General features: G+C 39.8%; 1 pseudogene; it reads right to left on the reverse strand.

Moving 5' to 3' along the window:
- Positions 1-15,534: 15,534 nt before the first annotated feature.
- On the reverse strand, positions 15,535-17,443 carry LOC101137756 (A-kinase anchor protein 8-like; annotated as a pseudogene).
- Between the last annotated feature and the right edge of the window lie 272 nt (positions 17,444-17,715).

Genomic DNA, 17,715 nt, shown 5'->3' on the forward strand with positions numbered 1-17,715 from the left:
TTTAGTCATGTGAAGTACTTGTTCCACATTCAGCTTCTGCCATGTGTTAATGCTTCCTGAGGCTTCCCCAGAAGCAGATGTTGGCACTATGCATCCTGTGAACCCTGCAGGACGATGAGCCCATTAAACTTCTATCATTTATAAATTACCCTATCTCAGGTGTTTATCTATAGCAATGCAAGAATAGCCTAATGCAGAAAATTGGTACTGATTGGTGGGGCATTGCTATAAAGATACCTGACTATGTGGAAACGACTTTGGAACTGGGTAACACACAAGAGTTTGAAAGCATTTGGAGGGCTCAGAAGAAGACAGGAAGATGAGGGAAAGTTCAGAACTTCTTAGAGACTGGTCAAATAGTTGTGACAAAAATGCTGGTAGTGATACAGATAATGGAGTCAAGGATGACATGGTCTCAGATGAAAATGAGGAACTTATTGAGGACTGGATCAGAGGTCACATGTTATACCTTAGCAAATAACTTTTTCATGCCCTAGAGATCTGTGGAACTTTGAACCTCATAGTAATGATTTCAGGTATTTGCTAAAACAAATTTCTAAGCATCAAAGCATTCACGATGTGGCCTAGCTACTTCTAACAACCTATACTCATATGCGGGAACAAGGGAATGACTTAAAGTTGTAACTTCTATTTAAAAGGTAAGCAGAGAATAAACGTTGGAAAAATGTGCAGCCTGGCCATGTGGCAGAGAAAGTAAAAGCCTTTTCAGGAGAGGAATTCAAGTAGGCTGTGGAACAACCATTTGCTAGAGAAATTTACATAACTAATAGGGAGCCCAGTGCTGAAAGTCAGGACAATGGGAAACAGGCTGTGGAAGCATTTCGTAGACCATCATGGCAGCCCCTCCATCACAGGCCTTGAGACCTATGAGGGAAGAATGGTTTCAGGGGCCTGACCAAAGGCCCCACTGCCCTGCTCAATCTCAACACACTGCTCCCCACATCCAGGCCACTCCAGCTCCAGCCTTGGCTCAGAGGACCCCAAATATAGCTCAGGCCACTGCTTCAGAGAGTGCAAGCCATAAACCTTGGTGGCTTCCATGTAGCATTAAGCCTGTGGGCACACAGAGTGGAAGAGTGAAGCAGACTTGGCACCCTCCCCCTATATTTCAGAGGATGTATGGAAAACCTGGGTACCCAGGCAGAAGCCTGCTGCATGGGCAGAGCCCCCACAGAGAACTACTGGGGCAATGCCAAGGGAGACCATGGGGATTGGAACCCCCACCCACAGTCCCTAGTCAGGTACCACCTAATGGAACTGTGAGAAGGGGGAAACTGCCCTCCAGACCTGAGAATGGTAGATTCACTGGTAGCTTGGACCCTGTGCCTGGAAAAGCCACAGGCACTCAACAACTTGTGAGAGCAGCCACAGAGGCTGAACCTTGCAAAGCCACAGGGGTGGAGCTGCCTAAGGCTTTGGGAGTCCACCCATTCTAACAGTGTGCCCTGAATGTGAGACATGGAGTCAGAGGAGGTTATTTCAGAGCTTTAACACTTAACGACTGCCCCCGCCTCCTTTCTTTTGGCTGATTTCTTTCTTTTGAAACAGAAATGCTCACCCAATGCCTATGCCCTCATTGTATCTGGGGAGTAAATAACCTGGTTTCGATTTTACAGGCTCATAGGTTGAAGGGACTTGCCTTGTCTCAAATAAGACTTTGGACTTTTTGGTTAATGTTGAAAGGAGTTAAGATTTTGGGAGACTATTGGGAAGTTATAATTGTATTTTGCAATGTGAGAAGGACAGGAGATTTGGGTGGGAGCAAGGGCAGAGGGCAAAATGATGTAGTTTGGATATTTGTCTCTACCCGAATCTCATGTTGAAATGTAATCCCTGTTTTGGAGGTAGGGCCTGGTGGTAAGTATTTGGATCATGGGGCCAGATCATAGGGGCCATCACCTTGGTGATAAGTGAGCTCTCGCTCTGAGTTCACATGACATCCGATCATTTAAAGTGTGTGGCAACTCCCCGCCACTCTTGCTCCTGCTTTGCCATGTGAGCTCCTGTTTTGCTCCTGCTCTGACTTCCACCATGAGAAACAGCTTCCTGAAGCATCTCCAGAAGCAGATGCTGGCACTATGCTTGCTATATAGCCGGCAGAACTGTGAGCCAATTAAACCTCTTTAAAAAAAAATTACCCAGTCTCAGGCATTTATTTATAGCAAGGCAAGAGTGGCCTAATACAGATGATGTGGGTAGAGACATACCATGGAGTGCTATCAGGCATTGGAATGTCTGTACACCAAAAACACTTTATGACATAGGACAGGCAGTGTGTCAGTTAAATGTACACAATATAGACATCTAAAAATTATAACTGCATACATATAGTGATCCTATTTTTATATATTTTTAAAACAAGTAACTGATTCCAAAATTCTTAGTGTATTTTTGCAATTACTCATGACATTTATTATTTCTATCTTTCTCCATTTTGTGCAATGTCAACAATAAATTTATATTACTTTTATCACACAAAACACATAGGATGTGGCTGGAATATAGGAGATGCTAAATAAATAGTGTTTAAATATAAATACAATTAATCAAAATGTTCACAATGGGATAATATGACTGCGTATGGTTAGGTGTTGCCGTTGTGTAATGGGAAATAGAGAAAAGACTTGAAATGTCAGCAATAGAGAGTTAAGCTACTGTATATTTATGTATTAGATTATACTATGTGGAACTGCTACTTTTACAGCTCAAAATGGCCAAATATTGGAGTTTTTATGTATTTCAACCTACATATTGGGAAGCTACTTCAATAGGTAAATTGTGGGAATAAATACCCCTATGGAACGCATGTGGGAATAAAATATCATTTCTGCCCCAAAGCAGTAACAGTTAAATCTTCAGTCTTGTGAAAGTAAAACAATTTTACCAGGGCATATTTTCAATGTTAATGATTTTAAAAAAATTTAGCTTGGACTCAGAATTCATTTTTCTATAGTAGCAGCTGTATATAAGGTTATAATATCTATAGTGTAGCCCACAAAAGCCTATTTAACCCACAGTGCAGCTGAAATACAGTAGTAATTTATCCACATAAAATCATGTTCATAATAATGTTGCTTTAGGGAGTCAAATGCAGAGTTTATTTCTAATGGAAACATTAGAAAACATGGCTGTCTTGGGACTAGAGCCCATGTTCCTTTTGTTTTTCATTTTAGTGTGGGTAAAACTGCTTTAAGAACGTTTGTGATGCCACAAAAGCATGTTTTGCTTCAAGCATTCATGGACTGGTCTGGCAATGCATGGCTTTACTCCTTCTGTGTCTGTTGCCCTGGGAAGACGAGAAGAAGTAGGCCAGGCATCTGAGGACTTGGACTGCATCCTGTTTTAGCCCGATTTCCTCAGTGCCATTGGTCAAGTCACTAAAATGTTCTGGGACCAAATTTCCATATTCGATGGAATCTATATATTTTTTCACAATGTATTCAATGTGGTTGTTAGTAAATATAAAGAGATTGGTTAAATGTTATTATATAATGTAAGTTTTGCTGTGGTTTTATAAGAAAAGAATTCACAATATTAGGCTAATAATTTAACTTTGTGCATACAAAGTACAACTGAACGCTACTAATAAGAGAAACAAAAAATACTCCCTAAATGTGTTTTGTTTTAGATTGGGTTTTATGTGTGCTTGACTTCTCTCTTGGGTTTTATGTATGCTTGACTTCTCTCTCTCTCTCTCTCTCTCTCTCTCTGTGTGTGTGTGTACATACAAGTGAGTATATAAAATTGTTTTCTCTTGAAGAAAATGATACATAGGACAAAGAAGGACAGAATAACCTTGGGGAAATACATACACATGAATGTAAATAAACCCCACGCTGAGTAATATAATGTTACATACTATAAATAAGAAATATTATTCCTCTAGTGGAACATCAGAATAATGACTGTAATTGTCAGGTGCTGTTCAATATAGTATGTTATTAAATCAATATAGGAATAATTTTTTAACTTAGGAAATTTTTTAACTTAGGACATTATAGAAATAAAGGAAAACGAAACAAAAAAAGACAAATCGATAGTAGCAAAACATACCCAATAACATGCTTTATGCAGCTAACTATACAGGTTATTTAGTCATAAACAAAGTATACCCTCATTAACATAGCATTATGCTTTTGATATAACACTTATGCTTTTGATATAGCACAGTTCTAGTATTTAATTTCTGGTTCCTGTTTCATTCTTTATAGGTGTAAACTGTGAGCCAGATGTAGCTAAGGAAAATAAATCTGTTCTCCTGTTTTCATTCATTTTTGCTATCCCTTTTCTATGTGCCCTAAATGGCGTTTTAATCCACGTGGTTCCTATCTGGAATGACTGTTTTCTTGTTATCAAGAGATAGTATAGGATATTAGTTAAGAGCCTGACTCTAACCCTAGACTCTGTGGGTTTAAATGCCAGCCCTGCCATTCCTACCTACCTGACCTAGAGCAAGAGGCTTCATTTCTCAGAGGCTCAGATTCTTCTGTACAATTGGAAATGAAATAGGATAGATGAAAGAATTAGACGAGTTCATGCATTTTGGACAGTTCTTGAAACATTGTGATCTTTGAATAGATGTCAGCTACTACTATTATTTCTATCTTTTCCCAAGTGTTCTTTAAATGTTGCCTGTGTATTCTGTTCCACTGGTCTTGGGGCAGGCATAATAATAACGTTAATAATAAAATAACAGAAAGCAAAGTTTATTTAGTGCTTACTATGTGTTGTGCATTGTGCCAAGTACTTTAAATAATATCCACTGATCTCCACAATACTTGACCAAAGCAATTTAAGAAACTTACCAAAGCAGTTTAAGTAATTTGCAAAGATCATATTGCCAAGAAAGGGGTGCTAGAATTTGATTAGATCCATGCATAATACTTATTCCGAAAGACACCTAAGGAATGCCCTTTGGATGTCCACTCTCACCTATGCTACATTCCAAATAAGCCTGACCACAAACTGGAGAATCCGTTATGACTTTTCCTTACCCTGCTCACTGGAACGTAAGGTCCTATTAAGCAGTTTCTGTTTCGCTGCTTAATATTTAGATAACAAGTAATTCATTTAGGCAACTTTACAGCTCTGGATTTTGTCCAAATGCACAAACATTCTTTAAAACATTCCAACAAATGGCAGGAAGAAGATTTCAATTATATGACAGAATAGAAAATTTAAAATGGCTGTGAATTACTACACTTTAAGGACATCATCTGAAATTAAAATTAGAAAACTACTTCATTTAAGGAAGAAAACTCTTCGCCCTAAATTAAATATTGCAACTTTGTTTTTGAAGTTTTATTTGGCCTTCAAAAGACGTGTGTGTGTGTGTGTGTGTACGTACTTTATATTTCCTTTATTTGAATAACTTTATGCAAGATGTATACTGTCCCATTCGAAGACTTTACTTCTCCCTTCTTTTTTTCATTTGCCATGCACCAATATGCACCTAGACTAATTGACACCTCTGTGTTACCTCATTGATATTTTTAAGCCTTCCAGTCATAACCCCTGCATTTAACTAAGTAACTGGTATGAGTGTGGAAATGAATATTTCCCACATTCTTGTGAAAGAATTTTAATTTAGGAGTACATGATTATTTGCTTATACATCCCCAACCCCTGTAAGTCCCAAGCAGGATATGAGTCAGATATTTGGAATATTGAGTTTTTTCAGCTTCCAAGAGTGTGCCCTTGATTCCTTTAGATATGATGAGAAATATGAGACATGGTGATAAGACAGAGATTCTGTAAGGCCATCCCACTTTCTATCTGCATCAACAATTTCAAGGGATTTCATGTCACGTGTCCTACTCAAGGATACATACATTTGTGTGAGTGTGTGTCTTAAAGTATGCACATGTGACTGAAAAAATTAGATACAGATTTATTTGCGCTGTTTTCTTAGTGTGAAATTTTCAGGTATATTTTCTATTTGCTCTTTTGATTATTTAAAATAATGCTGCTATAGAAACATTAAGATTAGACAAAACAGATAAAATAAATTAATATTTAATGAGGAGGGCAGAAGAATATTCACTAGGAGCCAACATTTTTGTTGTAACATGAAGCTTTCCGTTAAAGTCTGTTGCATCATCCTATTGGGAGTAGTTCTAGAGAAAATATCTCTGAAGGTGATGAGTGAGAGAAGGTGCCAACCCAAAACAGAGAATTCTATAGTGCCTACTAAGATGATGACAAATCACATAAGAGAAAAAAGTATTTTAAGGTGCATGACTGTCAGCTCCCTGGCTATCAGAGCTTTTCATTTTGCCTTAATCACTGTTCCCATTTTATTTGAACAGAATGTGAATCCTTCACTTACTAGTGGTTTGTTTTTTCTTTCATTCGTTCATTATTTATTAAAAATATTTATTGCCTACTGTATTCTAGGCACAAAAGAGGGAGATATAAATATACAGACCCAATCTCTGGTAGACAATGTCAGTATCTGATCCATGTTGTTCAGGTATTATGGACATTATTACTATGTACTCTGTGTGACTTCCCCTTGCCAGTCTGCACTTGTGATGAAGATCGATTGTGCACAAACTGCAGATAGCCCTGCTAAACTCCCCAAGCAGATTGAAAATGATGAGAAATTAATATCTCTTGGATTTTACATTTAACTTGGGTTTTGCCTTTACCAATGACTCTTGGGAGTTGGGATATAAATACCCAAGTTCTCTTTCCCTTTTGGTGAAATAATATTGAGGCATGCGTATGGTGACATTTATCAGAAACTCCTCAGGGTTTAGGCTTCAGTTGGCCACTGTGGAAAATATCTTAATAGTCCACCTTTTATTAGGTCTAACCCTTTCCTCTGTTGCATCCCTCTCTTTTTTGTTTATTCATATAAAGTGCACTCCACAAATAAAGTTCTATCACTAGAATCCTATCAGATCAGCTCTTGGAAGAACCAAACCATGGCACAATACCTGCAATCATGTAAATTCCACTGTAGTCCAGTGTATTTCAAAATAAGATCCTATACCAACTGCATCAGAAGTCAACTATAAAACTTGATGACAGACGAGCCAAAATCTCTGGCAGAAGAGCTTGGTAATTTGGACTTTTAACCTGCTCCCCAGTTGATTTCTGCGCTACCTCACATTTGAGAATCATTGGCCTAATAGCTGTCATTGCATTTTGTAAGTTTCTGTCTTTGATTCGAAAAGGTATCGAGTTGTAATGATTTAATAAAATTGTTTGTCAAATATTTTGTTTCAAGAATTAAAATATGTACAAATAAGTTTAAACACTTCAAGAAAATAACTATTTTGGTTATAGTCTTTAAAATAACAAAGTGTATTTGAAATTCACGAGAATCTTTAAATGTCAAATACAGTATTAAAGTAGGAAGGAAGGCTAAGTCACCATTTGTATATACTGAGAGTAGAGCCATACTCAATAAATAATATAAAATAATAATTGTACTTTGGTGAGAATATTCGTGTTTTGGCTGAGGATATTTTTTGCATTTACTTATTTCTTCATTCATCCTTAAAATCATTCAATAAACATGTACTGAGTAAGACAAACAGATATTAAATTAAAATACAGAGGCAAAGAAATTAAGGAGAAAGATATGGCTCCTACCCTGAAGCCTAGTCTCTCTGTATTAAATCTAAGACATTCCTACTGAAACATAAACCTGAAAGAAATTCAAAAGTGAGGTATCACCCTAAATTTCACATGGAAGAAGAATCTATAATTAATGATTAATGTTTATTATATCCTATTCTTAAAAAACATGGTCATAACTTTCTCTATGCCTTTGTTATTCTCCAGGAACTGTAGTGAGTGAGAGGAATATATTTACTTCTTGTGCAGGAGATGTGGCATAGTATGGAGGAAGATGTGAATTTTTTTCACTTTTTATATACTTAAAAAATTCTCCAAATTAAGTTTACTGCTGTAGCATTTTTAAAAATTTAACCCATAGCATGGGTAAGTTTTCAAATGCTGTTATTTTCAGTGATTTCAAAATACATGTTTCCAATTAGTAATATTGGAAAGCTTATTTTTCTTTTAGGAGGACAGAGCATCAACTATATCTAACTTTTCAAGAAATCAGGTCTGGGTACATGTAAGTCAAATATTCTATCAAAATATAGAAGCCATATATTCTTTCTAAGTTTAGAGATAACAATGAACCCCCACTTATACTTATCTCCTGTAATATTGAAAGTTTGAAATCTCAAATTTCAGTTTTCAAAAATATTTAAAAATTTGTTGGTATTCGATGGCACTATCTTAAGCAAAACAGATTAGCAATGATGTTTTGTATAATACGACTATACATTTAAAAACTCATTTTCATAAGCTCAAATGCTTGCTTGAAATACTGTCATAATCATCTCTTTGTGCAAAATTTGAAAATTTTTCCTTCTAAATCATATGCTTATGTAAGTTTCCTATTAACAATTCATTCTTCTCAAAACCCCCCTCCTGCCAGCCCAGATATCTTGACTTGTGTTCTAACAGTTCAAAAAATTTGATGATTATTTTTCTCTCTTGTTCTCCTCTCACATTTAAAATTTTTCCTGCTACCTTTGAGTTTATTGCCTTTTTCTTGAAAATAATATGCATATTTTAGAATCATTTTCTATCCCCTGATTGTTTTGTATAAGCAATAACATATATTAATACTTAAAATGATGGCATATTCTACCACGTAAGAAAGAAAATGACACAGACAATGTCAAAACAACCACCTGGCATTGAAATTGTAGATGGAGAAGAATATTACATTTTCTACATTGTAAGCTTTTCATCTCAACACATTGTTGGTGAAGTGTGAAAAATGGTTTAATTGGTGAAGTTTATCCTCCACCTCTGTTATATACAATTCACGTTACACATTACACATACTATATAAAATCTTCTACTGAAGGAAGAAAGAATTTTCTGTACTTTTGGAACTTTGCAAGTGAAGTATTTCATGTAAACAGATAATTAATGCGTAAACAGAAGTATTCTATAACTCACCTTTGTTTGTGAACAACGCTGTCCTTCAAATTGAAGTACATTTGTGGAATGAGAGGAGAGTGGTCATCAAATTAGGAGTCAAGTAATTTCTTCATGATCTTTATTTTCTTACATCTTGGGCCTACATGGATGCGATAAGGCCTCGCTAGCCAGATCCTTTACATACATACTACTTTCCACTTTCAAATGATTATTCTTATCTTCAGCTCAATTAAATATTTATAAAACAATCAAGTGTTTTTAAACATAGTCAAAGAGGAAAGAAGAGAAGGAAGCTGTTCGTATTTTGATCTACATTAAAAGGGCAGTTTGTTGGGTAGAAGTGGTCAGAATGTTGCTGCCAGTAGCATAACAATAACAGGATAAACATAAATTTCAGGGAAAATTATTATGTCTCCAGGGTACACATGTCTGTCTTCATGAGGATATTCTCTTCTCCAGTGATAATTTAGAGGTCTTAGGTTCTATTTATGAATGAAGACAAACTTCTGAGAAACATCTGCTTCCTGCTGAAATCACACTAAAATATCAGAAAAGAGATAAAAGTTTATACACCATAAAATCAAAAATGGAATAGGAGAAACAGCGATATATTTTAGAAAACTGAAAACAGGCTGGGTGCAGTGGCTCACGCCTGTAATCCCAGCACTTTGGGAGGCCGAGGCGGGAGGATCACCTGAGGTCAGGAGTTCAAGACCAGCCTGACCAACATGGTGAAACCCCATCTCTCCTAAAAAAACAAAAATTAGCTGGATGTGGTGGCAGGCACTTGTAATCCCAGCTACTCTGGAAGCTGAGGCAGGAGAATCACTTCAACCTGGGAGGCAGAGTTTGAAGTGAGCCGAGATCACGCCACTGCACTCCAGCCTGGGCAACAGAGTGAGACTGTCGCTAAAAAAAAAAAAAAAAAAGAAAGAAAGAAAGAAAAAAGAAAGAAAACAAAAAACAAATGAACACATGATAACTGATTAGAACTAGAAGAAAGTGCATTCTAATGCAACCATGTGTAGAACCCAGCAAAAACACATTTGAATCACAGAACTGCATAAATTGGAGGCACTTCTGATAGTTGGGTGTATGTTGGGCTGATAAAAAGGAGGATTGTTTGGAAATCTGCGTAAGGAATAATCATCTACTTGAAACTGAAGGTCAGTTGTCTAAAGAGGTTAAGTCAGATATTGCTTTAGACTTGGGGACCCAAGTATAGCTGAGGATGAAAATACCATGTGGAAAGGTGGGCATCTGTGGAAATCTATATAGAGAGCAGTAAAACCACCTCCTCCACTCAGCTGTGAGAACATTGGCTACTGGGTTTGCAGTCTTCAGGCAGAATGATAAATAATTCCTCTCTAGAGAAACTGAGAGAGTTTGACAGTTGAATTTCCCCAAGAAAAAGCTCAGCAAGATTATCAAACAGAGAACATCTGCAGTTAATATATATATAAAAGACAAACAGATACTGTTTATAAATATAGAAAAAGGGATTAAGAAAAAGAAAAAATATTTGAAATTTAAAATATATTAGAAAAAATTAAAAACTCAATAGTGAAGTGTTGGAAAATAAAGTTACAAAACTTCTCAGAACAGAAATGGAAAAAAACATGTGAAGAGATGACAAAACCAGATGACCCACACACAATACATAAACAATAGGAATTTCAGAAGAAATAATAATAAAAAGAGAAACAATATGTCAGTGACACTGGAAGCTAGAATTCTGCATCAAATATAATTACTTACCACATGTGATGGTAGAATAATGCTGTTGGGTGTTTGCATAGTGTAGGGCTAAAACACAAACTTTAGAGTCGGATTTCAGGGGTTTTAATTCTGGAACAGCAAGCTTCTACATATCTTTGGGCTTAAATTTCAATTTCTTAAGTTTTTATTTTTCCCAGGAAATCAATAATTAATTCTCTTACTGGGTTGTTTTGAGGATTAAATAAGTAAACAAACATAAAATGCAAAGAGTAGAGTATGGCATCTAAGAAGTTCTCAGAAAGTTGTTATCACAATTATTTTTTTAACAGACACACAAATCCTCAAGAAATTTACTTTTCTTCAAATAATTTCCAATGTGCTACTATAAGATATAGCCCATTAAAATTAAAGCCATAAATTAAGAGTAAAGAAGAAATGAAAACAAAAAAGGGGTGGGGTTCAATGCAGGAAGGAGTTGATAGGAATTGCTAGGATGAAGTTAAATGTCAATCCCAAAGTGACAAGACATAAGCTATCCCACAGAATTCGAGAACAAACTTCAGATTAGAGAAGAAAAAGAGAGGGCCTCAAGAAGTATTTATCGAAGAACAAAATTAAACCAATGAATTACATAATGTATGGACATAATGTAATGTCCTCTTCTGGAGAAGAGGTATGGGATGAATTAATGGGAAGTAATATTTAATCCCCTATAAGAAAATAAGGAAACAAAATAATTGTTAAGTGCAGTTACAACAAAAAATATATGAAAAAAGAAAACAGAGAAGAGTGAGGCAAAACAAGATGGCTGAACAGAATACTCCAGCAATCTTCCCCGCAACAGGAACACCAGATTGAACAACTATCCACACAAAGAAGCACCTTCGTAAGAACCAAAAATCAGGCAAGCAGTCACAGTACCTGGTTTTAACATCATATTAAGGAAAGAGGCTAAAAAAGACAATCTTAAATCACCTACACTACCCCTCTCCACCTCCCAGCAGCAGCCACGTGATGCGGAGAGAAAATCTGTGTGCTTGCAGGAGGGAGAGCACAGTGATTGTGGAATGTTGCATTGGAACTCAGTGCTGCCGTGTCACAGCAGAAAGCAAGAAGGGGCAGGACTCAGTCAGCGCCCATGGAGGGATTATTTAGGCCAGCCCCAGCAGTAGGAATTTGAGTTCCAGCAAGCCACATCACCACAGGCTAAAGGGCTCTGGGGTTCTAAATGAACTTGGATGGCAGTTTCAGCCACAAAGAATAGAATTCCTGGGCAAGTCCTGGTGCTGTGCTGAACTTGGAGCCAGTAAATTTGGGGTGCTTGCAATCTAGTGAGAAATCATCTGAGGTGGCTAAAGGAGTGCTTACATCACCCCTTCTCCAACCCAAGACAGTACAGCTTGCAGATCCAGGAGAGACTCCTTCCTTCCACATGAGGAGAGGAGAGAGAAGAGTACATAGGAATTGTCTTGTGAATTGAATACCAGCTTAGCCACAGAAGAAGTCACCAGGCAGAGTTCTGAGGCCCCCTTTCCAGGCCCTAGCTCCTGGATGACATCCCTAGACACACCCTGAGCCAGAAGAGAACCTGCTGCCTTGAAGGGAAGGAAGGACACATTCCTGACAGGATTCATCACCTGCTGACTAAAGAGCCCTTGGGTCATGAATAACTAGCAGTGATAGCCAGGCAGTATTACCGTGGGCCTTGGGCGAGACTCAGAGCCATGCTGGCTTCAGGTGTGACTCAGCACATTTCCATCTGTGGTGGCTATGGGGAGAGACTCCTGCTTGAGGAAAGGAGAGGGAAGAGTAAAGGGGACTTTTTCTTGCAGCTTGGGTGCCAGCTCAGCCACAAGTGGGATTCTGCTGTCCCTGATTCCAGACCTTGGCTCCTGCATGGTATTTCTGGACCTGCCCTAGGCCAGAAGGGAGCCCACTGCCCTGAAGCAAGAGATGCAGGCCTGTCAGTATTCACCACAAGTGAACTGAAGAACCCTTGGGCCATGATTGAACATCAGCACTAGCCAGGCAGTATTTGCTGCAGGCCTGTGGCAGTGATGGCCACAGAGAGAGTCTTCTCTACTTGAGGAAAGGGGAGGAAAAGATGGAAAAATCTTGCAGCTTGGGTGCCACATTAGCTAGAGCACCAAGTAGATTCCTAGGTTCCCAACTCCAGGACCTGACTCCTGCACACCATTTCTAGACCTACCCAGGGACTGGGATAACTCACCTCTCTGAATGGAAGAGGAGAAGCCTGACCAGATTTGCCACCTACTGATTGTGGAGCCCTTCGACATTGAGAAAACATAGGTGGTAAATAGGTAGTGGTCACCTCAGGCCCTGGGTGAGACTCAGTACTGTGCTGGCTTTGGGTCAGACTCAGTGCAGTCCCAGTAGTGATGCTCACAGAGGTGCTATTGTCACCCCTCAGGCAGCTCAGCACAGTAATAAAGATTCCATTTGGGAGAAAGTAAGGGAAGAGAACAAGGATCTCTGACTGGTAATCCAGAGAATTATCCCAAATCTGACCCAAGAGCACCACGGTGGTACCTCTATGAGCCTCCAAGAACTAGTGTATTACTGGGCTTGGGATGCCCTCTAATGCAGATACAGCTGCAGTGACAAAAGACTTAGATCACAGCAACCAAGTACCTTTGAATATTTGGAAAACCTTCCCAATAGAAACAGGTACAAAGAAGCCCAGACTGTGAAGACTACAAGAAATATCTAGCTCTTCAGTTCCAAGACACTGAAAAATATCCATAAGTATCAAGACAATCAAGGAAAATGTGACCTCACCAAATGAACTACCTAAGGCACTAGTAACCAATCCCAGAGAGGCAGAAATATGTAACCTTGCAGAGAGTAGATTAAAAATATCTCTATGGAAGAGCTCAGTGAAAGTCAAGATAAGACAGAGAAGGAATTCAGAATCCTATTACATAAATTTAACAGAGATTGAAATACTTTTTGAAATCAAGAAGAAACTCTGGAGCTGAGAAATGCAACTGCATACATAAAAATGTATTAGAGTCTCTTAACAGTAAAAGTGATCAGGTATAAGAAAGAATTAAGGAATTTGAAGACAGGCTATTTAAAAACACATAGTCAAAGGAGAGAAACGAAAAAAGAATACGAAAGAATGAACCAGATCTACAAGATCCAGAAAATAGCCTCCAAGGGGTAAATCTAAGAGTTATTGACCTTAAAGAGAAGGTAGGCCAGGCAGGGTGGCTCATGCCTGTAATCCTAGCACTTTGGCAAGCTGAGGTAGGTGGATCACCTGAGATCAGGAGTTCAAGACCTGCCTGACCAACATGAGGAAACCGCATCTCTACTAAAAATACAAAAATATTAGCTGGCCATGGTGACAAATGTCTGTAATCCCAGCTACTCAGGAGGCTGAGGCAGGAGAGTTGCTTGAACCCAGGAGGAGGAGGATGAAGTGAGCCAAAATCATGCCATTGCACTCTAGCCAGGGCAACAAGAGCAAAACTCCATCAAAAAAAAAAAAAAAAAGAAGAAGGTAGAGAGAGTGATTGGGGTAGAAAGTTTATTCAAAGGGATAATAACAGAGAACTTCTCAAACCTGGAGAAATATGTCAATATCCAAGCACATGAAAGTTATAGAACATCAAGTGGATTTCACCCAAAGAAGACCACCTTGAGACATTCAATAATCAGATTTCCAAAGGTCAAGGATAAAGAAATGATCCTAAAAGCAGCAAAATAAAAGAAACGAGTAACATACAAAGATCTTCAATATGTCTGGCAGCAGACTTCCCAGTGGAAAGCTTACAGGCCAGTAGAGAATGGCATGACATACACATAGAGTTGGAAAAAAATTATCCTAGAATAGTATATCTGTTGGGAACAGGCCCCCAAATCTGGCCATAAACTGGCCCCCAAACTGGCCATAAACAAAATCTCTGCAGCACTGTGATATGTTCATGATGGCCATGATGCCCATGCTGGAAGGTTGTGGGTTTACTGGAATGAGGGCAAGGAATAACTGGCCCACCCAGGGCAGAAAACTGCTTAAAGGCATTCCTGAACCACAAACAATAGCATGAGTGATCTGCACCTTAAGGACATGTTCCTGCTGCAGGTAACTAGCCAAACCCATCCCTTTGTTTTGGCCCATCCCTTTATTTCCCGTAAGGAATACTTTTATTTAATCTATAATCTATAAAAACAATGCTTATCACTGGCTTGCTGTCGATAAATATGTGGGTAAATCTCTGTTCAAGGCTCTCAGCTCTGAAGGCTGTGAGACCACTGATTTCCCATTCCACATGCAATATTTCTGTGTGTGTATCTTTAATTCCTCTAGTGCCACTGGGTTGGGGTCTCCACAACAGAGCTGGTCTCAGCAATATCCAATAAAAATATCCTTTAAACATGAAGGAACAATAAAGACTTTCCCAGGCAAAGAAAAACTGAGGGATTTTATAGCATCAGACCTATTTTACAAAAAATGCTCAAGGGAGTTCTTCAATCTGAAATAAAATGATGTTTATGAGCAATAATAATTCATCTCATCTGAAGATATTGCACAAAATTCACCTGTAATAGTGAGCACACAGAAAAACACAGAATATCATAACACTGTAATCCTGGTGCATAAACTACTCATACCTTGAGTAGAAAGACTAATAGATGAAACTATCAAAAGTAAGAAATACAACAAATTTTCAAGACATAGTATAGTAAGACATACAATAAGACAACCACAAAAAATTATAAAGCAGGGAGATGAAGTTGCAGTGTAGAGTTTTTATTAGTTTTCACTTTGCCTGTTTGTTTATGCATTCAATGTTAAGTTGCCATTAATTTAAAAAATAGGTTATTGAGGTCAACGAAGTGCAGGTGTGGCTGGAGAAGCTGTGGCTGCGCTGGGATCAGCACGGCACAGGCCAGGCAGTGAGCAGCCTGGATCTTCTTAAAGTGCTCCTGGCCAATCTCTTTGAAAGGATCTGGTTTTGGTTTTGTGCTTTCTTTCTCCATCAATTCCTGACGCTTCTTCTCAATTTCTTTATTCCTGTTTATAATGTATTCCCGGATGAATTCCATTGTCTTGTTGGGCAGCTTGGTGCTTATAAACTGCAGCGTCTCTTTGTGAAATTTGCTTTGCAGATGCTTCTGGATCTCTTCGTCTTCAAATCTACAGAAATTGCACACAGAAGAGGCCAACTGAATCCTGTCGGCTGCTCAGTCCTGCATCCTGTCTCTCCTCCTTTATTTTTCCCTTCTCTTTTTCACTTCCTCATCCTCATCGTCCTTCTCTCTGCCTACCAGAGTCACAGAATTTATCCTCACCTTTGAATTCTTCATCTTCTGAGTGGAAATCACCAGCTTTGTTATCATTTTCTGAGAAATCTCCTTCGCTGTCAACCCAGGCTAGTTTGGTCTCTGGCTCCTTACAGTTCCGGAACTGCTTCTGTTTCCTTCCCATGCTTTCTAGCCCAAACGGGTCAAACCCTCTCCTTCTGGGTGGATCCTGATCCTGCATTTGGCCCTGCGAGTGACCACATCCTTAAGGCCAGCGCTGTCATAGCCACCCGCCCCCTGCACGCCCATCAAGCCTTAGTCAGGAACCACGGACGGGGAGAAGAGCCAAGGAGGCCATTGGCTGGGGAGAGGGCCTTCCCAGACCCCATCCACTCACGTAGTTCAGCTCTTTCTAGGGCGTAGATAGAGGATCAGGGGAGGCTGAGGGTGGCTTGAAGGGGTTGTTGCACATGAAGGTGCCGGGATTGCTTTGGTCCTGGAAATGGCCCTGGCCGTGGCCCCGCCCGGCATGAAGCCATTGAGGGAGCCCTACTCCAGGGCCAGGTCTCAACATTCACTATACTGCCCCCGAAAGCTGCCATTGCGGTGGAACCCTAGGTCGAAGTCGTAGTCGTAGCTGTAGCTGGGGCAGTAGGGGCTGTGCTCTGGCAGGCAGGCCATGGAGTCACAGGACTCCAAGGTCTGCAAGTGGAAGGAGCTCTCCCAGTCCTGCATGCCCTCCCCACCGTGGCCGCTCCCCCCACTGCCTTCTTCCTTGGACATCATGTCCAAAAGCTGATTGATCTTGGCAGTGAGGGAGTTGCAATTGTAGGTGCCCCGCTCTGGGCCATAAGAGGCCATGTGCATGGAAGTGGCCTCGGCCACCAGGCCACCTTTGCTTGCCTTGGTGGCCTCCTATGAGACTGGGCCGGCTGCTGAACAGTTCAAGAAAACCAGTCTCCATGTGGTTAAGAGTTTCTTGAACAACAGACAGATACCTCAGGTGTGAGGCCCCTTACACCAGTGAAACTGGTGATACAGAAATGGGAGGAGATGGCAATTTAGGAGGTGAGGATACGGAAGAGACACCTGAGGAGGTGGCGGCAAACATCTTGGCCCAGGAGATTACAACAGCAGTGAGGGCTGTAGATGGGAAAGGAGCACTGCTCTGGAGAGCAAGGCGATTGTGAAGGCCCCGTGGATACAGCCGACAACAGTAGTGATCCTCAAGCTGAACAGCTGCTGGAAGAGCAGATGCTCTGTGTAACAGCATCTGAGTAGGGGGCCGCGAGGCCAGAAGTGAGGCTGTGGAGGCTGGAAGTGGGGCTGAGACAAAGGCAGCAGAGGCAGAAAGTGGTGGAACCATGGCTGCCTCTGCTGCAGCTGCCACGGAAGTCGAAGTGAAACAAGCTGATGTGTAATCCGAAGATGCTGTTCTCACAGAATTGACGCTCATTTCCCTGTTCGAAGGGATGTGATGTATGACGGATGCCTTGCCCTTTCTCCTTTGACTTGTAAGCAGTACTAGGGTATGTGTTACCTTAAAATGCTCTAAACTAATATTGTTGAAGAGACCCAGCCATTTCTTCCTGAACCGTGCACCTCATGTCTTGTCTTTTGTGCAGTCACGTAGCTTCCCGCCTGGTTTTGAAAGCTGCAGAAGTTGTACATTCACCCTAGCGGCTGTGACATCTCTTGACTGCGCGGTTGGAAAATAAAGTTGGATAA

The sequence above is a fragment of the Gorilla gorilla genome, chromosome 13 (genome assembly GCF_029281585.2).
Source record: "Gorilla gorilla gorilla isolate KB3781 chromosome 13, NHGRI_mGorGor1-v2.1_pri, whole genome shotgun sequence".
NCBI lineage: Eukaryota > Metazoa > Chordata > Mammalia > Primates > Hominidae > Gorilla > Gorilla gorilla.